Genomic DNA, 25,946 nt, shown 5'->3' on the forward strand with positions numbered 1-25,946 from the left:
AACGGACAAAAGGCGTTCACAAAAGCTCAGGTAGTGTTCAGGTAAGCTAAAAAGGCTCACTATGAGACCTTGTGCAATACATCAATTAAATATAAATATTTAAAATATGTGTTTGCTGGTAAAAATTAGTTATTGAACAATAATGCATTACCAAAAACAAAAGTTGTGTTGGCAATTATTGGCAACTTTGGGGAAAGGGCCACAGCCTTTTTTCTCAGGGAAAAAACCCACATTTTTTTGGCTTTGGGGAATGAAAAATACTGAGGTAGATTGGAAATTTAGAGAAAAATGCATCATTTTAAAGAAATTTTTGTGGGGAAAGGGCCTTTTTGGTTAAGGGGAAGAAAAAGAGGTCCCTTGCGAAGAAGGTTTTTTGGCCCTGCCCTGATATTGGGAAAATTCGCACAGTGAAATATCCTAATTGGGAATCGTGGGTCTTTTTAATTGCTTGGTAACAATAGCACAAATCAACTCAAATATTGATTTACATTCATTTTGGCTTGGAATCTGTCCATACTCATTTTAATTGTTAATTTGCAGATAATGCACTTTTTGAAAAAAATTGAACAAATTTTCCTTCCTGTTGGGAATTTTTTGACTGCAATTGGGAATATTGTATTTTTTCTTCCATTGGGAAAGTTCTCTTTACGGGTACTTAATAAAGAAGGGAAAAATTCGCTGAAATTTCTATGAATATAAGTATCTGTTAATTTTTTTTTTTTTTGAAAACTTATGTCATAGCTTGGGGCAAATTTAAACACACAAATGAAGATTAACTCTTTAAACAAATTCATTAACATGATTAAGTTGCTACTGCCAAATTTCTACTACCCTTATAGTTCTAGCTACCATAACTTAAAATGTCGCATTTTATGATTTTTGACTGGCGTGACATTTAAGTTATGGACCAACCCCATTAGGAAAGTCAACCAGAAATTCCCGAAAAGTTGACAAAGACCGGTCCAAAACAGCTTTTAAATGCAGTTATTGGCCCAAATCAACCACTTGATCGGAAAGATTGACATTTTTCACATTTAACTGATATATTATTTCACAAAATACTTTCTTAAACATTTTTAATTTATCTTTTCTGCTCTAACATATCGAGAAAAACAGCGATGCGACAGACATGATTGAAATGCGAATCTCCTAAGATTTCACGGTCATATTATGTTATTTCTATTTTTAGTATAAAACCATGTGCTCAAGTGTTTTTAAATTCAGAATGACATTTCCCGGTATTTAAAATTATTCTTGCTTGTTTTGTAAACAAATTGTAGTGTAATTACAAACTCAAAGTAAAAATTATTTAAAATTACTAAATTCACTTTGAAATCAGTGTTTTAATCTTCCAGAAGTAAGTTTTTAATCACAAATAATATATTTCAGAAAACGAAAGTAATGTTTACAATTTCAGCAAAAAAATGTCAAAGCCGATCCGAAAGTATCCAAATAAAAACTCGTCATGTTACAAAGTGACAATGGCGTCAAAATTGTGAATTTCAGGCTGATGAGAGTTATTTTCATCTATTTGTAAGATTCATTTGAAACATTTGAACCTTAAAATATGCCCTGATGCAGTAATTTATATTCATTCACCAATCTATGAAGAAATGTATCAAAAAAAATGGACTGTCTTTGATTTATAGCGCATACATGCCAGACGTCCCGATCTCAGCTGGACAGTCCTGCATTTTGGCCCTTTGTCCTGGCATCACGATATGAGAAGATTAGTCCCGACATTCGTTAAAAACGATGTAAGGTCTATAAGCTCCCAATAAAATTCGCTTTTCAAGCTCTTTCTGGCTAAAACTAACCATTGCTAATCCCTTTATTGCCCCAATTAACAACCTACTTCTACTACTTGAGTGCACCAGTGTTGTTTTTGACACCTTATCTTCGATTTATCGGCAACTTATTTAGTCAGCATTCAGTGATTCACACCATGGTGTTTTTATGATAGGGGTTAATTGCTATCGAAAGATGTATCGTACAGAAATAAACACCACCCGCATTTGTATCGTTTGTATTTCAAGGCCAAATCAAGTCCAACGATTCCAATATCCTGTGTATTATACAACCTAAGGTTATAAAACCTGTCAAAACACCGATTTTGTACATCAAACAAATTGAATGCTGACCAATACACATTGATGTTTCTCACAAATTAACTTTCGTTTTTGACTGATTTTCAGAAAATAGTTTGTACATATTGCATCAATCTAAATTAAGAGTTAATTGACGATTGGTTGAATAAGAACAGTGCTTGATGCGCTCATATTGTGCCACACGATTTACATAATGTTCATGAGGATATCCCTGTACTGATTGGATGTCAAATCGAGGCATACAGGGATACCCCACATTTCAGTTTATGGAGTGTGTTTACTTCCGGACAATAGAGAACATCTGTGTTCACAAAATTCTGAACACACATTTATCGTCAATATATGGCAGAAATTAAGAGTTTTTGTAAGTAAACAACTGGCTAAAGAATAGGTGGAATGATTGATCATTTTCGGTATCCTGCTTTTGGTCAAATTTCCAGACAATTTTTATGGAAAGTCCCGATTTGGACCGGAAAAATTCTGGCATGTATGTTATAGCGTGACATGAATATGTTACAACACTGGTTGACTTTCGATATGGGATTCGCTTCAGCGTACAGGTCTGTCAATACTATATAAACTGTACGCTGAAGTTTCTTTAGCTACTAGCTACCCTACTTGATGATGATTTGAATATATTTACCCATTTTTAAGGCAGCTGAAAAAAATCTATCAAGGTAGACTATATTATTTTATGGAGGACCACTGCACGGTGACAAATACCTCATTAAGTCTTTAACGAACCATTCGCAAGATCATCATGCTGAATCGTTTCATCGCGAATAAATATCATGGAAAAATTGTAAGTAAGGGAAGTAACCCCGACATTCTGAATTATTAAATAAAACTTTGCCGTACAGTAGATGATGCGGTGTGGTTGTGTAGGTCAGTTTACACACAAAAACATAGGGTCACATCATAAAAAGATCAACTTTTAAAGATTTTGTTCTGCCTTTGCTTTATTTCAGATTTTAAAAGCTTAGTTTAAAATTGAAGAAAATCGCATTCGCCCAAATACAAGCCTCCTCGAAAAATCCGGTTCAGTTTTCGACAAGAGCACAGTACTTCAACAAACGCACCCAAACGTTCATCTTTCAATAATATGATAATAATATAGATGCTACCTAATTTAAGGGCAAAAGCTTATTTCATAACCATGTAATTTAATAAAAATGTGGACATTATTTTGTACAAAACATTATAATTGTTTCAATAGAAAAATAATGCATCGAAACAATAAAATCTTATTTTCGGCTGGACGAAGCTTTTACATCTGCCAAGCTTTTTGGTCTAATATTTTAAATACTTGTGTGCGTATTTAGCCTCTTGAATTCAAAGACAGTTCGGTGGTTCGACGTAGTGGATATGGTGTCCGCTTAGCGGAGGTCTCGGTTTTTATCCTTTAAGTGAAAGCGTTCTTTAGATCACTCTTTAAAAACCAAATAGATCTACTGGTCCTACCCAGGAAACATATTGTTTAATTATGTCTCAATTCAACTAAAGCTCTTGATTATTGCATAACCTGAACTAAATAGATTATAAAAATAATGTAATGTGTCAAATCATTTTTATTGTCAGGAGTATCATTGTATAATGATGTAGAACTGAGGGGCAGCATACTTGTTTGGCTATTGAAATATTACATATAGGTATCTCACAGGGGTTTCTTTCGCAAACTTGTGTTGCCTACTTTAAATCCTGTCGTCACAAAAAAAACTTGCAATTTTAAAGCAATTCATAAATAACAGTCTTAACTGCATTGACTTAGATTGTAGCTGTATATTAAATATTTGAATGCAAACAGAATGTCATATAATCAAATGACAAAGGCTAAAAAGAATCGCGACATTTTACCTTAAAGGGGCCTTTTCACAGATTTTGGCATTTTAAAACTTATTCATTAAATGCTTTATATTGATAAATGTAAACATGGGATCGTAAAAGCTCCAGTAAAAAATCAAGAATAAAATTTAAAAAAGGAAAAGAACATTGCCCGGAGCAGGTTTCGAACCAGTGACCCCTGGAGTCCTGCAAGTGTCCTGAAGTAAAAACGCTTTAGCGTACTGAGCTATTCCGCCGAGTACACATTCTTGACGTATTTTATACCTTATATAAGCAATCTTCGTAGTTTCACAAAATTTAACGACAAAAACAGAACTCTCCAAATTATTCAATTGTTTCGCGTTGCAACGCTTTATAATTTTTAGGTTTTAAAATCGTCAAAAGATGCGTATACTGGCTATATTAGAACATTGTAAATGTTCAGTATTACTGTTTCCTCACAAATATCATAACTAAAATGAAAATTCGCGAATCTGAAACAACTTTTTTCAATTTTGTCAATTTACCAAAGCGTGAAAAGATCCCTTTAATTTCGATACAGAAGGTCTGTAAACAAATTGTAGTGTAATTACAAACTCAAAGTAAAAATTATTTAAAATTACTAAATTCACTTTGAAATCAGTGTTTTAATCTTCCAGAAGTAAGTTTTTAATCACAAATAATATATTTCAGAAAACGAAAGTAATGTTTACAATTTCAGCAAAAAATGTCAAAGCCGATCCGAGGTATCCAAATAAAAAACTCGTCATGTTACAAAGCGACAATGGCGTCAAAATTGTGAATTTCAGGCTGATGAGAGTTATTTTCATCTATTATAAGATTCATTTGAAACATTTGAACCTTAAAATATGCCCCGATGCAGTAATTTATATTCATTCACCAATCTATGAAGAAATGTATCCAAAAAAATGAACTGTCTTTGATTTATAGCGCATACATGCCAGACGTCCCGATCTCAGCTGGACAGTCCTGCATTTTGGCCCTTTGTCCTGGCATCACGATATGAGAAGATTAGTCCCGACATTCGTTAAAAACGATGTAAGGTCTATAAGCTCCCAATAAAATTCGCTTTTTAAGCTCTTTCTGGCTAAAACTAACCATTGCTAATCCCTTTATTGCCCCAATTAACAACCTACTTCTACTACTTGAGTGCACCAGTGTTGTTTTTGACACCTTATCTTCGATTTATCGGCAACTTATTTAGTCAGCATTCAGTGATTCACACCATGGTGTTTTTATGATAGGGGTTAATTGCTATCGAAAGATGTATCGTACAGAAATAAACACCACCCGACTTTTGTATCGTTTGTATTTCAAGGCCAAATCAAGTCCAACGATTCCAATATCCTGTGTATTATACAACCTAAGGTTATAAAACCTGTCAAAACACCGATTTTGTACATCAAACAAATTGAATGCTGACCAATACACATTGATGTTTCTCACAAATTAACTTTCGTTTTTGACTGATTTTCAGAAAATAGTTTGTACATATTGCATCAATCTAAATTGAGAGTTAATTGACGATTGGTTGAATAAGAACAGTGCTCGATGCGCTCATATTGTGCCACACGATTTACATAATGTTCATGAGGATATCCCTGTACTGATTGGATGTCAAATCGAGGCATACAGGGATACCCCACATTTCAGTTTATGGAGTGTGTTTTCTTCCGGACAATAGAGAACATCTGTGTTCACAAAATTCTGAACACACATTTATCGTCAATATATGGCAGAAATTAAGAGTTTTTGTAAGTAAACAACTGGCTAAAGAATAGGTGGAATGATTGATCATTTTAGGTATCCTGCTTTTGGTCAAATTTCCAGACAATTTTTATGGAAAGTCCCGATTTGGACCGGAAAAATTCTGGCATGTATGTTATAGCGTGACATGAATATGTTACAACACTGGTTGACTTTCGATATGGGATTCGCTTCAGCGTACAGGTCTGTCAATACTATATAAACTGTACGCTGAAGTTTCTTTAGCTACTGGCTACCCTACTCGATGATGATTTGAATATATTTACCCATTTTTAAGGCAGCTGAAAAAAATCTATCAAGGTAGACTATATTATTTTATGGAGGACCACTGCACGGTGACAAATACCTCATTAAGTCTTTAACGAACCATTCGCAAGATCATCATGCTGAATCGTTTCATCGCGAATAAATATCATGGAAAAATTGTAAGTAAGGGAAGTAACCCCGACATTCTGAATTATTAAATAAAACTTTGCCGTACAGTAGATGATGCGGTGTGGTTTTGTAGGTCAGTTTACACACAAAACATAGGGTCACATCATAAAAAGATCAACTTTTAAGGATTTTGTTCTGCCTTTGCTTTATTTCAGATTTTAAAAGCTAAGTTTAAAATTGAAGAAAATCGCATTCGCCCAAATGCAAGCCTCCTCGAAAAATCCGGTTAAGTTTTCGACAAGAGCACAGTACTTCAACAAACGCACCCAAACGTTCATCTTTCAATAATATGATAATAATATAGATGCTACCTAATTTAAGGGTAAAAGCTTATTTCATAACCATGTAATTTAATAAAAATGTGGACATTATTTTGTACAAAACATTATAATTGTTTCAATAGAAAAATAATGCATCGAAACAATAAAATCTTATTTTCGGCTGGACGAAGCTTTTACATCTGCCAAGCTTTTTGGTCTAATATTTTAAATACTTGTGTGCGTAGTTAGCCTCTTGAATTCAAAGACAGTTCGGTGGTTCGACGTAGTGGATATGGTGTCCGCTTCGCGGAGGTCTCGGTTTTTATCCTTTAAGTGAAAGCGTTCTTTAGATCACTCTTTAGAAACCAAGTAGATCTACTGGTCCTACCCAGGAAACATATTGTTTAATTATGTCTCAATTCAACTAAAGCTCTTGATTATTACATAACCTGAACTAAATAGATTATAAAAATAATGTAATGTGTCAAATCATTTTTATTGTCAGGAGTATCATTGTATAATGATGTAGAACTGAGGGGCAGCATACTTGTTTGGCTATTGTAATATTACATATAGGTATCTCACAGGGGTTTCTTTCGCAAACTTGTGTTGCCTACTTTAAATCCTGTCGTCACAAAAAAAACTTGCAATTTTAAAGCAATTCATAAATAACAGTCTTAACTGCATTGACTTAGATTGTAGCTGTATATTAAAGATTTGAATGCAAACATAATGTCATATAATCAAATGACACAAGCTAAAAAGAATCGCGACATTTTACCTTAATTTCGATACAGAAGGTCTCAACGACAACGGACATGATATCTTATTTTGTTTAGAAACATTAAGCCTCGTGCTTTGGACCAGTGGGTTTAATGCCTGTGCATAAAGTGTCGCCCTAGATTAGCCAGTGCAGTCCGCAGAGGCGAATCAGAGCCATCACTTCCCACATAGACTGTGTTTTTGCATTGAAGAGACTTCCTTTAAATGAAACATTCCATAAAAGCGGAGAGTGTCGTGATTTACTTTTAAAAATGTGTTTTCGCATTGAAGAGCCTTCCTTTAAACATTCCGTAAAAGCGGAGAGTGTCTTGATTTACTTTTAAAAATATTTTTTTGGTCGATTGTATGCCCCCCCCCCCCCTCCCTTATATTCGGGTCGCGGCTGCAGCAACTGCTGCTTCTATGCGCCCGGGTAGTCGAATGTCTGGTGGCTGACATAAACAACACACGGAAAGTCAATCGAATGCGAACCATGGTATGTTCAACGTTGTGGAAAAAGATTAAGTTGAAGTATCAAAAGAGGGGCATACATGTATATTATCCATTGTGCGGATATCCGTTCGCCCCAAGCCCTCTCCCTTTCTTACCGGTCAGCACATGGAATTTATGGAGTTATTTTTCAGATCAACATATCACTCAAATTCTTTTAAGCGTAAGATAAGTGTTAACCTTGCATACATACATAACCTTAAAATGAAAATTTTGGAAAGTCTGTCCTTTCTACCGTCGAACTTTTGGTAAAACGAAAATGAATTCCGTTGAAAAAAAGTATTGCTGCTAAATGGACACAATTTAACAAATATATATCAACCATCATTGAACTTACAGGCCTCCATATTTTGGTTCGCATTTTATTTGATACGCACAACTTCTTGATGCTACAGTTAGGACACTTCAAAACATATTTACCAGCAGTAGAACTTAAGCGCCTCGACATTCATCTCGACATTAAAGGGGCCTTTTCACAGATTTTGGCATGTATTGAAGTTTGTCATTGGTGATTATAATGAGAATGATTATTGTGATTATGATGAGAATGATTATGGTGATTATAATGAGAATGATTATGGTGATTATTATGAGAATGATTATGGTGATTATAATGATACAGATGATGATGTCGATAATGATGATGATGAAACTATGAAATTATAATGATGATGATTATGCTAAAGTAGCACTTGAACAGAGGATGTACTAGGTACTACCAAAGTGCGTCACTTTTTACAATATCCCAGCAAACATGCACATATGGGTGCCATATGGGCTGTTTCTGGGCAAACCCATATGGGTAAGCCCATATGGGAGTTATTTGGGACCAATATGGGCTAGCCCATATGGGAATGCCCATAAGAGTCCCATATAGGTCCCATATTATTGCGCTAATAAGGAAAAAGATGTAAACTTGTATTTATTTGTTTAAAAACTAATTTCTTAAAATATATGCTGGGCTAACTTGATCTAAACTACTAATATTTTACCCCAAAATAGAAAATCAATGCATAAGCAAATAATATGCAGCCCATATGGGAGTAATTTGGGACCTATATGGGCTTGCCCATGTGGGAATGCCGATAAGGGTCCTATACAGGTACCCTATCATTGTGCTATAAGGAAAAAGATGTAAACTTGTATTTATTTGATTAAAAACTCATTTCTTAAAACGTACGCTGGACTAACTTGATCTAAACTGCTAATATTTTACCCAAAAATAGAAAATCCATGCATAAGCAAATAATATGTAGGCCATATAGGTCCCATACGGGTCCCACTTGGGCTGCCCAACAAAGGACAAAATCAGCTACCAGGTTGTTTCTGGGCAAACCCATATGGGTAAGCCCATATGGGAGTCATTTGGCACCTATATGGGTTAGCCCATATGAGAATGCCCTTAAAGGGATCTTTTCACGCTTTGGTAAATTGACAAAATTGAAAAAAGTTGGTTCAGATTCGCAAATTTTCGTTTTAGTTATGATATTTGTGAGGAAACAGTAATACTGAACATTTACCATGGTCTAATATAGCCATTATATGCATCTTTTGCCGATTTTAAAACCTAAAAATTATAAAGCGTTGCAACGCGAAACGATTGAATAATTTGGAGAGTTCTGTTTTTGTCGTTAAATTTTGTGAAACTACGAAGATTGCTTATATAAGGTATAAAATACGTTCAGTATGTGTACACGGCGGAATAGCTCAGTAGGATAAAGCGTTTTTACTTCAGGACTCTGGCAGGACTCCAGGGGTCACTGTTTCGAAACCTGGTCCGGGCAATGTTCTTTTCCTTTTTATAATTTTATTCTTGATTTTTTACTGGAGCTTTTACGATCCAATGTTTACATTTATCGATATAAAGCATTTAATGAATAAGTTAAAAAATGCCAAAATCTGTGAAAAGGCCCCTTTAAGGGTCCCATATAGGTCCCATATTATCAGGAGAAAGATGTAAACTTGTATTTATTTGTTTAAAAACTCATTTCTTAAAATATATGCTGGGCTAACTTGATCTAAACTGCTAATATTTTACCCCAAAATAGAAAATCAATGCATAAGCAAATAATATGCAGGCCATAAAGGTCCCATACGAGTCCCATTTGGGCCGCCCAACAAAGGACAAAATCAGCTACCGGGCTGTTCCTGGGCAAACCCGTATGGGTAAGCCCATGTGGGAGTCATTTGGGACCTATATGGGCTTGCCCATGTGGGAATGCCCATAAGGGTCCCATATAGGTCCACTATTACTGCGCTAACAGGAAAAAGATGTAAACTTTAATTAATTTGATTAAAAACTAATTTCTTAAAACGTATGTATGACAAACTTGATCTAAACTGCTAATATTTTACACAAAAATAGAAAATCAATGCATAAGCAAATAAAATGCAGCCCATATGGGTCCCATTCGGGTTCCATTTAAGCCGCCCAACAAAGGACAAAATCAGCTACCGGGCACACATTTTTTGAAAATTCTGTTTTTGATATGACTTTGTTTTAAATAATGTATATACTATGATAAATATGAAGTTATTTCGAAGAGATAATTTTAATTTAAATAATCGCGCAGCGCAGATGTTAATTCCGCCACTCGAAAACACAGGTGGTTAGCGTGTTGCTATGATATTAATTAGTGAAAACATCATTTTGAATGATAAATAATCATATTATAACGAAACATTAAATTTTATGGAAAAAAAATTCACTATCAAATATATATATAACAAGGTATGCAACTCAAAATCACCCCAAAACGGGGTGCATCGCTTTGAACAGCCATATCTTCATCAATTGTGCAGCGATTTTCACGATCTCGGTCTTATTCAACGCAGAAATGAATTTCATTTTTGGAAATGTATATGTCTTGCAATATTTTTACCAATGCTGGGTCAACTTTTAAGAAATAACACGATACACAACTCGCATGACCCAGTTGACAATGATCATGCAGTCTTTAAGACTGAAATCTTCACGGAGTAAAGGGCATCTTCCCTACAAAGTTCATGAACCTCGATACCATAATTCAATAAAACGTATAAAAAACATTATTACCGTTCTTGTCGTTACATTATGCATCAAGACTAACTGTCCAGCGCCGTTTGAAACCTTTGTTTACATACATTTCAACTAACTGACATTTTAAACAAACGAGTGATTTCATTGGTCCAATGCGGAGGTTATAAATTGTCTGAAAAAATGAATACTTACCTCCATGTTATGTAAGATTCCAATTTCTAAACTATACGTTGAAATTTTGAGTCCTTGCCTGCAATCATGTTATGATTACAGACGAATCATTCGTTTTGTAATAACTAGAACGCTTAGAATTCTTTTTTTCATACACAATTTTTGTTTGTCAAACAATTGCGTCCCTTAACAGGGTTCCCAGCCAACCTGGAAATCAGGGAAAACCTGGAAAAAGACTTACTTTTTTCAGTCAGGGAAAAGTCAGTGAATTTGGGAAAAGTTCCTTAAATCAGGGAAAAACAGGGAATTTTGTTTGGTCAGACTTTCCCGACTTGTGATATCATTATGATAAGTTACATGTAATACTATATGAACATTCTATCTACATCTACATCTACATCATACGTCGGCGCAATCACACTTGATTATTACGCGACGGGTGGTGCTAGGTCATGAGAAAGATATGAAGTGATAGGATAGATAGAAGAGATTTGATAGTTACAAGTATAGAAATAGTAAAAAGTTTTGCCAGCTTCGTTTTCTCCTCTTCAACCCAGACCTCTCCGGTTATGGTGGCCGCGGCCGGCACAGCAATGGGAATCACTAGGGGTAACTTGAAGCTGGGCACCTAACAGTGATTAGAAGGTGAGTGAGGAAAGCCCCTGCTTGAAGGATACCAAGTCAGGGGCCTCTGCGACTGACGCAGGGAGGTGGTTCCAAACAAATATGGTTAGTGGAATGAATGAGTTCTTGTGGTAAGATGTGGATGTAGACGGCTGGTGGTACTTCTTGTTATGGTCCTTAGGGCGAATTGGGGCTTGTACAAGGTATTTGTTGGCTGGGATATCCACCAGGTCATTGATGATTTTGTACAGCATGGTGAGTTGCGCTTTGGTCCGTCGTGCTCGATCATGGAGGATACGCTGCTGGTGTTGTGGTATCGGTTGGTCACGTATCTAGCAGCCCTCCTCTGTACCATCTCAAGCTTGTAAACCAGGTCCTTTGTAAATGGGTTCCACACTGTGGAGCAATACTCAAGGCCTGGCCGGACAAGAGAGGTGTATGCCGTGGTCTTGACCTTCTCATTGCTGACGCGTAGGTTGCGCTGGAGGAAGCGGAGTGTACTGTTTCCCTTTTTCGCCATGATGTCCACATGGTGGTTCCATGAAAGGTTTTGGGACACGGTTACTCCCAAGTACTTGGTAGTCGAGTCAGTCTCGAGGATGTTGTCTTTCAGGGAGAAACGGAACATGATTGGGTTCCTCTTTCTGTGGACACGGAGAATGCTACACTTCTCTGGGTGAAAGTCCATACCCCATTGTTTCTCCCATTCGGCTAGCTTTATCAGGTCGTTTTGCAGGATCAGGCAGTCTTCTTCCGAGTTGATTTCCCGATACACCACACAGTCATCTGCGAATAGCCTTACTCTGGACGTGACATGTAGTGGTAAGTCGTTGATAAAGACAAGAAATAAAATGGGTCCGAGGACGCTTCCCTGTGGGACTCCGCTGATGACGGGTGCTGGCTCGGATGTTGCTCCATCAACGACTACCCTCTGCGCGCGATCTGTCAGAAAGGCTTCAATCCACTTCTCTTAGTACTGTTGTTCCTTTTTACAGTCTTAAAATGTTGCATTACTTAACAATATGTTCCAATTATTGTTGCAAAACAAATATTAAATAAAAACAAATGAACAGGCAAGCAAAGGATGGCTGTGAGGGGAGATGGGAGGCCGTTGCTTTAAAATTACATAAATATAATACATGTTATTGTCTGCAACTGCTATGTACATTTATTTAAGGTGTCTAAAACAAGAAATAGGTCAAAATTATGTTCCTGGAATTTTTTATTTTCCATCAGGGAAAAATCAGGGAATTTTGTTCATACAAAAAGCTGGGAACCCTGCTTTAATAACTTTTATTTTGCTGTAGTTAAAATGGTGTGCTCAAAACGGGCTGAGAAAATTTTTGAAAGTGAACGTTAGACTGTAATATACCACTATTTTTCGTATTCAAAGAATTGTGCTGTATTTTTTATAAACGATTATATACGGCATATCGGAGCAAGACGTCTATAATCAGCCCAAGCCGTACAACAGCTTTTGGGACAAATCGGGCCAGCCGCCGTTATATCGGCACACATCCGATATAATTATATCCGACCCAGCTGTGATTATATATTATTGTCTACATAATTTTAGTTACAGTTTCTTTTTTTATTCCGTCTTCAGATGCAGTTACACAGATTTTAACTATGATGGAAACAATGAAGGAGGAGAACAGGGAAATGAAGCGGATGCTGCAGTGGATCTGGGCTAGGTCAGCTTCTGATGACCAGCCAGTGCAACTGCCAGAGAACATCAATCTTCCAATGGGAACATTTAAGCAAATAGACGAGTTTGAAGAGCATCTTGGTGATGAAGCTACGATCCATTTTGTTTAGGACTGCTGCATAGTTCAAGCTTTTTTATCAAATATATTAAGCAATGTTGTAAATGTAATTGACAGTTCTTTTTTCATTGATCCTAAACCATTCCTTTAAGGCTCAACTTCTAAGACAGCATACAATATTTTTTTACCTGGAAATGAAACGGTATATATTCCTTTGCAAAAGAAGAAACAGCATTCCAGTTTTCAAAGGTTTTAAAAGACATATATATAATATATATCATGTGCAATTATGAAAAAAAAACTAGAATGTATGAAGATATCAAAGATAATAATATGGACTTGTTCTCAAAAAAGGATTTGCCATTTATTTGAGTTTTGGAGTTTTCTGCAGGGTTTTTAATTTGCAGTTTATAAAATATTTTGTTCGTTATGTTTAGTCTTGCAAATATGTTTTCTACGAATGTTCTTTGAGTACAAGGTGTGCTATTTGCATTGCTTAAAGAGAGTACAAGGTGTGTTATTTGTATTGGTGAAATATTAAATATGCATGGGAATGCTTTTGAGTAATGTGTAGTACATCAGAAAATTACTTGAAGGTATTCCGTATATGTAACATATATTTAATATCAAAATAATAGAAGTCCTTAATTCTATAGTCGTATAACTGGTCGAAATATATAATGTTATAGAAATATGTCTTATTGTTTGAAGTTATGTCTTTATTGTTCCATAAAATAGGTTTACTGTTGGTTTGGGTTTTAAGATTATGAGTCACATTACTTCATGCAGATAGAACATTAGATAGAAACATGTTTTCGTTAGCAACTTCATGTAAAATATTTTTGCTAATGTTACATTTAAAAAGTAAGGAATCAACAATATTTATAATGGATTCAATATTAAATTCCAATATTAACTTTTTTAAACGCTTTACGTGTCGCAACGATGTTTTGATTATGCATGAAAAGCACAATTTCCAGGATGATTACACCCGGTTAGTGATAACATTGGAAATATAACTGATTCCGCATAACTGAATACTCCGGATAATTGAATATTCGGACGTGACAAATGGGCGATTCAATTAAGCGAAATCTACTGTATTATTTTAAATTTTTCTGGTAGAATAGTTAATGTGGGATCCTCCTTCTATGTATGTATGTATCCATGTATATGTGTGTAATACTGAATGTGAATAAAAGTTGAGATTACTTTAATACATTTTTAAGTCTTTTATTATAAACCTTGTTGTATTTTTTGCTGGATAATGCTATTAAACCCTTTGATATCACTCTGTTCCAGCAAGAAGAAATAGATAAAACATTAAAAAATGAAAATGGAAGTACATGTACAAGAATCTTTTGTCTGATGTTCAATTTGAACACACAGTTTTTCATATTTGCAGCCTACATATTATTTCTAACATAACATGAATTTCCATTAACGCGTTGTCCAAAATGTTACAGGCTCTGTGTACCCATATTGAATACAATGCTACCCGTTTGTAGCCCATATTTAGTACAATGCTACCCGTATGTAGCCCATATTGAGTAAAAGGGCTGCCCATATGTAGCCCATATTGAGTAAAAGGGCTGCCTGTATGTAGCCCATATTGAGTAAAAGGGCTGCCCATGTGGGACCCATATAGGCACCTATATGGGTCCCTTGTGGGCTGCCAACATGGGACCCATGTTGGCAGCCCACATGGGGCCCATATAGGTGCCCACATGGGGCCCATATGGGTCCCATATAGATTGTTTGCTGGGATATCTTGCTACGCACAATTATGTTGAACCAGTTGGTTTCACTGATGCGTTAATTACTGCAATTCATATACAACTTCTTATGTATGCTTCATCGAAACAGTGTAGCACAATGTGAATTATAGTTTATTTTGTATAAGGGAAAACAATAATAATGTTAAATAATGTATTGTTTTAATATCAGTAATAATAGTTGTTGCGAAAACATGCTATTTGTTACAAACTATTTATGCACATAAATTTTCATTTTTTTTTTTTAAATATTTATCATAAATAAAAAGATTTACCTACTCTATAATGAAAAGTTTATATCATAATTTCACATTTAATGTACCTAGCATGATCGGCAACAACATTGATAGATATGGTAAGTATTTGTATGTTTAATAAAGTACTTATGCTCGATTGGTCTTTGTCTGCTCCGGTACTACTTAAATGTACCCCGGAAACTTTTACGATTAGTTCTATGTACCCCGGGTACGGACATCATACTGAAATGTAACCGGAAATTATAACGCTAAATTGGTCGTTGTCGGCTATTTTTTTCATATTAATGATTTAATATTTATGTCAATATTCTGTTAAGTGGCCTTTATATTATCGAAACTCCTTCTCAAAAAGCAAGTTGACGCAGTTTTTTTTCAACTATTTTTTGTTTTGGATTTTGGGCGGGGATAAAACTCGGGTACAGTCTAAATTGGCCGGTTACGTGTTAGTATTTTTTACGTACCCGGGATACATTTAAGTATACTTACGAGTACCCGGGGTACATTTAAGTAGTACCCGAGCCGACAATCAGCAATCGAGCGGTACATACATATGTATGTGAAGGTTTCACCCTTTACTTCACTTTTACTAGAAAACGAACAGTTCTATCAAGCAAAACCATGTATTATGCGCAGTGTGGAAGAGCGTAGTATTCAATTTCCTGCTGATAGCGGAGATTAGGGCATAATGCATATGTGGGAAGTAATCGAACTTACCCCTGCAGGAAGTTTACCAACTAATATGATTATAGGTGCTACCTAATATACCGCCAAAAGCTTTTTTGATAGCCATGTTGTTGTTTTTTAAATAAATATATGGACATTATTATGCTCAAAATATTATAATTGTTTCAATAATAAAGTAATGCATCCAAAAATTCAAACTTCAATCGAGTAACATGTTCCTAGCTTTAAGATCTAGCATCTTATAATTTTGTGTGTTTTTTAGCCGTAGGAATTTTAAGCAGATTCGGTGGCTGCGGTAAAGTGGATATGGTGTCTGCTTAGTCACTGGGAGATCTCTGTATTAATTCTTTAAGTGCGAGCGTTCTTTAGATCATCCTAAAGACACTAAGTACTGGGCCTACCCAGGAAACAGTTTGTTTCATTAAATGTCTAAATTCAACTTAAGCTTGCTTAAGCAGTTGATTTAAGAAAACACTGATTTAACATAAAAAATGTGATGTGTCAAATCAATTTTCCTCATTTATTACTGCACTCTTATGAATTCATCATTTACACAAAGTAGAAATGTACACAAATGAGTGGTTTAACATTTTCATAAAGTACCTAACAACACGCATGCACATATACGCAAAAACATACATAAACATGCACACATACATAGACAAGGAAAAAAAAACGAAAGTAAATGAACATAATATATATAAAAAAACATATTAGAATTATGCATTTCTCTTATAATAAGTATACTTCTTTTCTCACCTATGTTCATTAACACAAAACAATCCCGCACACACTCACATCACGCACACTCTTTCACACGCATCATATATTCTATTACCTGTTTATCGGTATGTATTATAGATAAATATAATATACATATGTTCATAGACACACACAATTTCACGTACACTCACATCACGCACACTCTCACAAACACATCAAATATGTTTAACAGTATGTATTATGGATAAATATAGAAACAAAAGTAATTCTTCCATCCTGTGTTTCTGTACTTTATAATTATAAATAAAGTTGATAAAGAACAAAACGAAAAGGAGAACAAATACGACAACGATAGTTTAGTAATTGTATGGGCATTGTCATTTGAAAAAAAACTGTATATGAATATTAATTCTTACTTGAAAAATATTGGTTGATGTGGATCCATTTTTGTTTGTGTGTTTCAATTTTGTTTTTAATAAGGGCAATTTCTTCTTCTGTTTGTATCTTTAATTTCAAATAGTTTAAGAATATGTTAAATTTTGGAATGCATTTCTTTATTTTCATATTGAATATGAATACTTGCATCAAAATGATAATAAAATTGAGAACTTTACTGTGTAATTTAATTTCTGTATTTCCAAGGAAAGCAGTTGTTTTATTTATTTCAATGTCAATTTTCACTCGTTTAAGGAACTTTTGCAGTTCTGTCCAAAGAGTTTTGCTATATTTACATTCCCAAAACAAGTGATCGATTGTTTCAATGCTTTCTTGACAAAAATCACACAGACTGCTATTTGTTAGTTTACATTTTGTAAGAAACTTATTTGTTGGAATGATTCTGGATAAGAATTTGAATTGAAAGTTACGTAAGTTAGTATCAATTGTTGACTTAAATGGAAGTGTATATATTGTTCTCCAGTTGAGGTTTTCTTTTAAATTAAGGCATGAATTCCACTTTCTTTCTATACTGTCATCGATTTTACTTTGTGATTGTAACTGTATATTGTAGAGAGTTTTGTTTACCTGCTTAGAGTTTTCTATTATATCAACAAAAGTTTTCTCTGGTATAGTTAATGCATTGATTCCTTGCGTATACAATATTGATTTATATTCATTTGGTACAGCAGAAATTAGTGAGTAGAAGTTTAAAAATTCATGAGAGTCAATGTTGTATAAATATTTTAACTCATCAAATGTATAATAAGTATTTTTTCGATAATTGTACAAATGACCGATAGTTTTTATATTATTGTTATACCAGTTTGTCAAAAAGATAGAATTGTTATTTACTTTTATGCATTTATTGTTCCATATGACATATGGGAGAACTTTTTGAAACATTATATTGGTTCTTAATACTTTGCCAAGATGTAAGTACATCTTTTAAGAATACATTAATTTTACTTACAGTTTGTATTATAGAATTATCGAGATTGCTTTCAAATATAAGACAGTTACCGAATTTGTTTAGTTTTTTTTTCCAATAGAGTTTTCCATTTACTTTTATTATTTTTATCCGGATATCGTTTTACCCAGCTCGCTTTAATGGCATTTAGAAAACAATCAATATCCGTAAGTTTAATGCCGCCATTTTCATAATCTTGTGTAAGACGTTTTCTTTTAATTTTGTCTAGCTTATTGTCCCAAATGAATTTAAATATTGCTGTTTTTAATCCTTCTATTACTTTTGTAGATGGGTTAGGGAGAACAGAGAGAGGGTAAATTAGTTTTGGAAGCGCAAAAGTTTTTATTACTGTGACCTTCCCCATAAGAGTCAGTTTCCTATGTTGCCATTGTTTTAAAACGCATTCAAATTCTTTCATTTTTGGCATTAAATTGTTGTCTATGTTTAATTTATGTTGATTATAAAATGTTATACCTAACGTTTTTGCCCCATCAGATGTCCAAATGAATTTGTTTTCTGTGCTATATTTTTGATGTTTGAGTTTTTTAGTGATCCGATTCTCATGACTGTAGATTTTGATGCGTTGAGGTTTAGTCCTGATATTTTTCTGAAATTTTTAAGAGTTTGAACTAATGTTTCGAATAAATTAGGTGAACCATCATTAAAAAAAGTTGCATCATCTGCAAAGAAGGTCTGTTTTATTTCGGCCTCATGTATTTTTATCCCTTTAATATTATTGTTTTTATTTATGTAGTTTGACAGTAATTCTAGACATATAATAAAGAGCGACGAAGACAGAGGACAACCTTGACGAACACCTTTTTCTATTTTAAAATTTCTAGAAAGATGGCCATTGTTAATAATGACACTACTTATATCATTATAAAATACCTTGATCCACTGAATTATATGTGGCCCGAAATTTAGATGATTTAGACATTTTATTATAAAGAGATGGTTCAAACTGTCGAATGCTTTCTCAAAGTCTGCAAAAAATAGAAGTCCAGGCTTATTATGATTCTCTAGATATTCAATAACATCGAAAATTAACCTAACGTTTTCGCCAATATATCTGTTTTTCATGAAACCTGTTTGATCAAAACTTATTATAAGTGGTAGAACCTTTTTTATACGATTTGCAATTGCTTTAGTTGCGACTTTGTAATCTATGTTCAACAAACTTATAGGTCGCCAATTTGCAATATAATCAAGGTCTTTATCTGATTTAGGAATAAGAGTTATAATACCTTGTTTCTGTAATGCAGTAAGTTCACCATTTTCAAAAGAGTAGTTTATTGATTTAATGTAGTGTTCTTTCAAGGTAGACCAAAATATTTTATAGAACTCAACGGTCAGTCCGTCAGAGCCTGGACTTTTATTGTTAGCCATTTCTAATAATGCGCACCCACACTCATAGTCAGTTAATTTTCCTTCACATTGAAATTTATGTTCTTTACTGAGTTTTGTTATTGGCAACTGAAAGAAATCAGAATTGTCGTCTCGTTCATTTGTTTCTTTATAAAGTGATTCATAATATGCTGCTTCTGCTTCGAGTATTTTATCTTTTTCTTTTAATATTTGTTCATTAACAATTAATTTATGAATCGTTTTTTTCTCAGCCTTTCTTTTTTCTAGGTTGGCAAAATATTTTGTATGTTTTTCATTTCCTTCTATATGCATAGCTTTCGATCTTAAAATATGTCCATTAACCTTTTTTTCATAAAGTTGTTCTAATTCTTCTTTTTTAGTTTTGATGTTTTCTATTATTTTATCAGTCAAATCTGAGGAGTTATTTTTCATTGAATTCTCTTCTAAATGTTTAATTTCTGAAATTAATTTTTCTTCGTTCTTTTTCGTTGCTTTATTTTTTGATGAACAATAGCATATTGTTTCGTTGCGAATATTACTTTTTATAAGCTCCCACATTGCATTTGGGTTGCAATTTTCGTTTAAGGATGTTATGTCATCTATACATTTTTTTATTCTATTTTGATATTCAGTGTCTAAAAGGATTGAATTGTTTATCTTGAAATAACCAGAACCCTTTCCTAATAATAAGTTGTCTACACTCAATTGTACAAGAGAATGATCTGTTTTATACGCAGGTTTAATATTACATTTTGATATTATGTTTCACAGGTTTTTAGATATCAAGAAAAAGTCGAGTCTACAAAAAATGCGTGATTAACAATTAGAGTGCCAAGTGAACTGTTTTTTTCCTGGGTGCTTTATTCTCCAGATGTCACATAGATCATAAGTGTCAATCAAGTTGTTTAAATATTTCCTGCATTGTAAATGTGTTCTTAAATTGCCATTCTTTTTGTCCAGTTCTGCATCTAAGACAGTATTGAAGTCCCCGCCTATGATACAGTTTTTATCGCTGTTCGCAAACAAGAATTCGTTTAATTTTTTAAAAATGTATAAATCATCTTTATTTGGCCCGTAAATATTTATAAGTGTGATTGTTATGTCTTGGATTTTGATATCTGCAGTAATTAATCGTCCGATTATTATTTCATTGAAATTTGATAGTTCTATATCACTATTTGGGTGTAGAAATATTCCTACACCTTCGCTGTTGGTTTTGCTGCCACTATAGACAAATCGACCAGGCCAGTCATGCTTCCATAGCTCAATATTTTGTTTTGTTAAATGTGTCTCTTGTAACATAAAAATAGAGTAATTTAGACCTCGAAGCCATTCAAATACTTGGTTTCTTTTCTCTTTATTTCCTAAACCTCTTACATTTAATGTTAATATTGCCGTTTCCATTTGCTCCTAAAAAAGCCCATTTCAGTTAATAGTTTCATTTGTTCTTGAGTCGTTATTTACTGCAATGCTATGCAGAATCTTAAAAAGGTAGGTTATGTCATATATATGTTTGTATAGTGCTATTTAAGTTGTATTTGAAAACAATGCATGGTTTCATTTTTTATGTTGTTTCAAATTTGTAGTTTTTTTGTCTAGGGCGAAAAGAAGGCGAAATTTAGACAAAAATCTACTAGGTAATGCATCAACAAGAATGTTCGATGTTTGAATACAGTTTTCCTCCTTCGACCTGTTTTTTATATTAAAATAAACCAAAATTGGAGCTCATGAAAGAAGAAGGTTTTGTATCGATTTTTTACGCAGTGTTTTAAGTGTATTTTATATTTTCCCTAGTTAAGCTTTTTTTTCGTTTCGTTAATCAGTACATGATGTTATTTAAGATTTGTAGAACATTAGTCATATAAACTTTCTGTATCGAGAATAATAAAAAAAAACAAGAAAAAAACACGACAATACACCGACTTTCTATTTGTTGAAAATCAAACAGTGTTCATTGTAGTATGTTAAAGATATTTGATTTTGATAATGTTTAAAAAATATAGTTCAATTTGATTAGTGATTGATTTACACTAAAACACAATCACTATTAATATTTATCAATGAAGATTTTGATATGGTATGATTTGAAATAAAAATTAATATAAAGTTGCAAACAAAATTATACAATAGCGTGCACTTACTTTGCATATAAATACATTTATATAAGCATTGTTTTTGAAATGCCTAAAGTACATGTACCTGTTTCGCAAGTGAAACAAAAGCATACAAAAGATATTCACTTATTTTGCATATAAAGCACTAAAGAGTAATCAAAAGGATCATATATACATATAGTGTTATTTTAATTAGTACTGTTGTATGAATGAAATTTTTTTATATATTTATATTGTCGTCAATGCAAAGACATAAATAAGTATTTTGTTCTGGTTTTAAAGTATCCAAATTAACACACAATATTAACACGTATTTAACTGCAATTGCAAAAGGACATAAATGCACATAAACATGTTTCATGTTTTCCTTATGGACTCATAAAGTATCCAAATTAACGCATACTATAAACATGTATTTATCTATAAATCTAAAAGGACCTATAAACATGTTCAGGTTTTCCTAATGGACTCATTCATACAACAAGTATTACTACTTTTATTATACTATTATAACATAATTTTTAACTAAATTATACAAACATAGTTTTTCGCTAATATATACATACATCTATACATGTGTCATTTAACTTATCTAACTATATGCCTATTTTATTAATATACATATGCATTTAAAAAAAGACACAAAAAAGCTGTTAACATGCACATAAACATGTTTCAGGTTTTCCTGATTTTTTCATAAAGTTCCTAAATTAACACATATTATGAACATGTATTTAACTACATCTATAAAAGGACGTATATGCAAATAAACATGTTTCAGGTTTTCCTTATGAACTCACACATACAGCAAGTGTTACTACTTTTATAACACTATTATAATATAATTTTAATTATATTATACAAAAGTAATTGTTAACAAATGTATACATACATCTATACTATACAAAAGTAATTTTTAACAAATGTATACATACATCTATATATATTCCATGTAATTTATCTTAATATATGCATATTCTATTAAAGGAATAGCTATTTTGATACCCAAATATATCCACTTATACAAGGACAATCATATATATACATATACACATATACATATATACACACATATACATACACATACCTATACATACACATATACACATACATGCACATATACACATACATACATATACATATATACACATAACATACATATACATATACATATATATACAAATGTATGCATGTACGCATACATACATACATACATACTATGTTTTGTTGTAGTCATAAGTTTTAAAAGTAGTTTCCCATCTTAGACAAGTTGATTCAGATGTAAGTAAAGGCAAACTTTCAATTTGATTGTACTACATGTATAAAGATAGACACGCATCTGTGCAATAGTGTCTATAATTTACATGTCTTTAACATTTGCCCTTACTTATACTTTAATTGTACTACATGCATAAAGAAAGACACGCATCTGTGCAATAGTGTCTATAATTTACACGTCTTTAACATTTGCCCTTAATTATACATTTATACATAGTGTTTAATTTTGTAGCTATATTTCTTGAGTCATGTACAAGGGATACATTAAAAATGGTTGCCTGAAAAAACATTCCATATTCATTGGTTGAGTGTCCTATATACCTATGATACATATGATAGCAATCAACGAACACAAGCACGGGGGAATCATGGTTATGTGTTTATGTTAATTCGGTGATCAGAAACGAGAGGAACATATTGTCATATGTTTATGTTAAATTTGGCAATCAAGAAACACGGGGATATCATGATTAACTGTTCTTTTGAAAGTGTGCAATAAAGAAGAGGTGATCTACTGAACGTTAAAAAACCTGTTGATAAGTTTAGGCCAGTCCATTCCCATCCACTGTTTGTAGTCTTCGTAAGCTATTGGTCGAATATCGCCTTTTGTTGTTTTGTGAAATAACTTGCCATCCCAGGACCAGACAGCTTCATTTTCAGGCAGTGCCTTTTTAATTGTCATCAACACCTTCTGGTTTATGTTCGTGAGGTCTTCATTTATAAAGATGTTTGTGCCCTTAAACAGTTTTCTATTTGACATCACAAAATTGCGTTTCTGTCTGGCGACGAACTTGACGATGATAGGTCGTGTGTATCCTTCTTTGAGCTTACCAAGCCTGTGTGATATGTCAATATTACTCAATTGCAGATTCAGCCCTTCTATTTTCTGATTTAAGTGCTCAATAACTTTCTGAGCTGTAGTCTCCGCCGTTTCGCTTGATGCTGCCACGTTGTTGTTTTGTGTTGAATTAGGACTTTCTGGAATCCCAAATATGCGGACATTGTTCCTACGGCTATATTGTTCCATAGAGTTTATTTGGCCCGAATGAAAATCAACGTATTCTTGGATGTTAACTGAATTTTGTTTGTCTTGGTCTCGATTGCTTTTAATTTGTTTCTCTAGCCTATCAACCTTCTCCTTAAGTTTGTCGTTTTCCTTTTCTTTCTCGAACAGTTTTCCTTCGAGAACTTCAATTTTGTGTTCAATTGACTTTAAAAACTCATCCTTAGTCTGATTTATAATTTCAACAATCATTTGCTTGAAACTTTTGTCCTGTCCTGAAAAAAGGTTTTCAAGTTTTTTATTTATATTTGCAAGTTCTTGCTTTATATCAGCCATTGCTTCTTCAGATGTCTGACCACTTTCAATTATTTCGCTAATTGTCTCCTGTTTTGGATTTGCTTTACCTTTCTTCTTTTTTTGTTTTACCGTGCCTTTACTTGTATTTGTTAAACTTGTATCTAGTTCACTGCTACTCGAGTCACTGTGTTTTCTCTTTGAAGCATCAGACATTGCATTGTAACATCAAAAACTTTTTTGACGACTATACTTCTATTTGAACGTTGTTGAATTCTAAAGGCTAGGCATGTTTTCCTCGTGCATAGTGTAATAAGTGACAAACCAACATGGCTGCCTGTTAGCCTTCTACATCTGAAGATTCGATTAGATAAAGAGTCGATTAAATCATTCTGTCTAGGGAGAGCGAAAAGAAAATAATTTTTTAATGTTACCGCTTATTCGATATTCCGATTTATCCAATTTTTAACACCGAATTGTATTTTTTTTCACATTAAATCCAACAATTTTACTCCGGAGAAAAACACATGCCCTCACTCACTCACTCGACCTTGACCTCAAATCAATTTTGACTGACAGGATTTTTTAAATTATCAATGTATAGGTATGTGGAACAGAATGAGAGCATACTTGTTTTGCAATTAAAATATTTCATAAATGCAGGTATCTTGCCCAGTTCTAATTTTCTTTTGCAAACTATTGTCGAATAGTTTTTAAAATTTTGTCGCCACTAAAAATCTAGCCATTTTGTAGCAATTCATAAATCACAGTCTAAACTGCATACACTTAGTTTGTAGCTGTATAATTACAATTTGAATTGAAATTATCATAATGTTATATATTCCATATTTTTTATTTAAACATTCAAATAAGACATACAATAAAACATAGATGATCAGTAATCATTTATATATATATATAATCAGTACATATATAAAAAGGTATGTGGTATTGTGTGGAGATACAAAACACTCCACATCATTTATTTGCACATAAAATAATAGCTACACAATAAGTCATTCTAAAACACGGTCATCAATTTACAAGAATATTTCCGTATATGAAATTACAAAGTGATGTTGTACTGGCGCATAAAACATTTATCATGGAACAACCAATTTATTAATTACACAATAGAAAGGAAATCATATTAATGGCATTATGCATTAACTAAACAAGCTATTTGCTACTGTTTAGAATTACACTATCTTACTTAAAATGATCACAACAGGTACTTAGTGCTTTTTCATACTTGTGGCGAGTTTTGTATTACTAGTTTGACATTTATTGGCAAACACTTCGCGATATACAGACTAAATTTGCATGGGAACCTTTATATTTCTTCAGCATTATTGACTTCAAATTGTTAATTTAACAGTCCTTCGACAATGTTTGCACATCTGATCCTATAATGCCGTAGCTATTTTTTGTTTATATATAGACATATACAGACTTTTCAAAGGTCTATAAAATTTCATACATGTTCCATCCAAGTAAACCAACAGAACTAATTAATAAGATCACCACAGCTAATAACTGTGTGTATAGCTTAGAAACTGAGATAGTTCAGGAATCCCTCCTTTGTTGATTTCTGGAAACCAAAACTGTTAGTTTTGCTCGAAACAATTACGTATGACGTTGTATGATGCCCAGCTCTTGCCTTGGCAACCAGCTTCTAAAAACGGAAAACCAATAAATATCTTAAAATTTGATAAATTATGCAGACAATTTATAAATGTCATGTTTTTTTGTTGATTTTGAATCTGGAAGATTTGTTACGA

The 25,946-nt window shown here is 33.3% G+C and overlaps 1 protein-coding gene across 2 annotated transcripts in view; it reads right to left on the reverse strand.

Moving 5' to 3' along the window:
* LOC127855754 (telomerase reverse transcriptase-like) overlaps positions 1–6,153 on the reverse strand; it is a 46,699-nt gene extending 40,546 nt beyond the window's left edge. The window contains exon 1 of one of the 2 annotated variants that reach the window (XM_052391560.1): positions 6,064–6,153. The gene's annotated coding sequence lies outside the window, so the exon portion shown is untranslated. Of the gene's footprint in view, positions 1–2,831; positions 2,922–6,063 lie in introns of those variants that run through there. The other variant, XM_052391559.1, reaches the window with a different exon arrangement.
* Positions 6,154–25,946: the final 19,793 nt, after the last annotated feature.

Source organism: Dreissena polymorpha, chromosome 13 (genome assembly GCF_020536995.1).
Source record: "Dreissena polymorpha isolate Duluth1 chromosome 13, UMN_Dpol_1.0, whole genome shotgun sequence".
NCBI classification, from domain to species: domain Eukaryota; kingdom Metazoa; phylum Mollusca; class Bivalvia; order Myida; family Dreissenidae; genus Dreissena; species Dreissena polymorpha.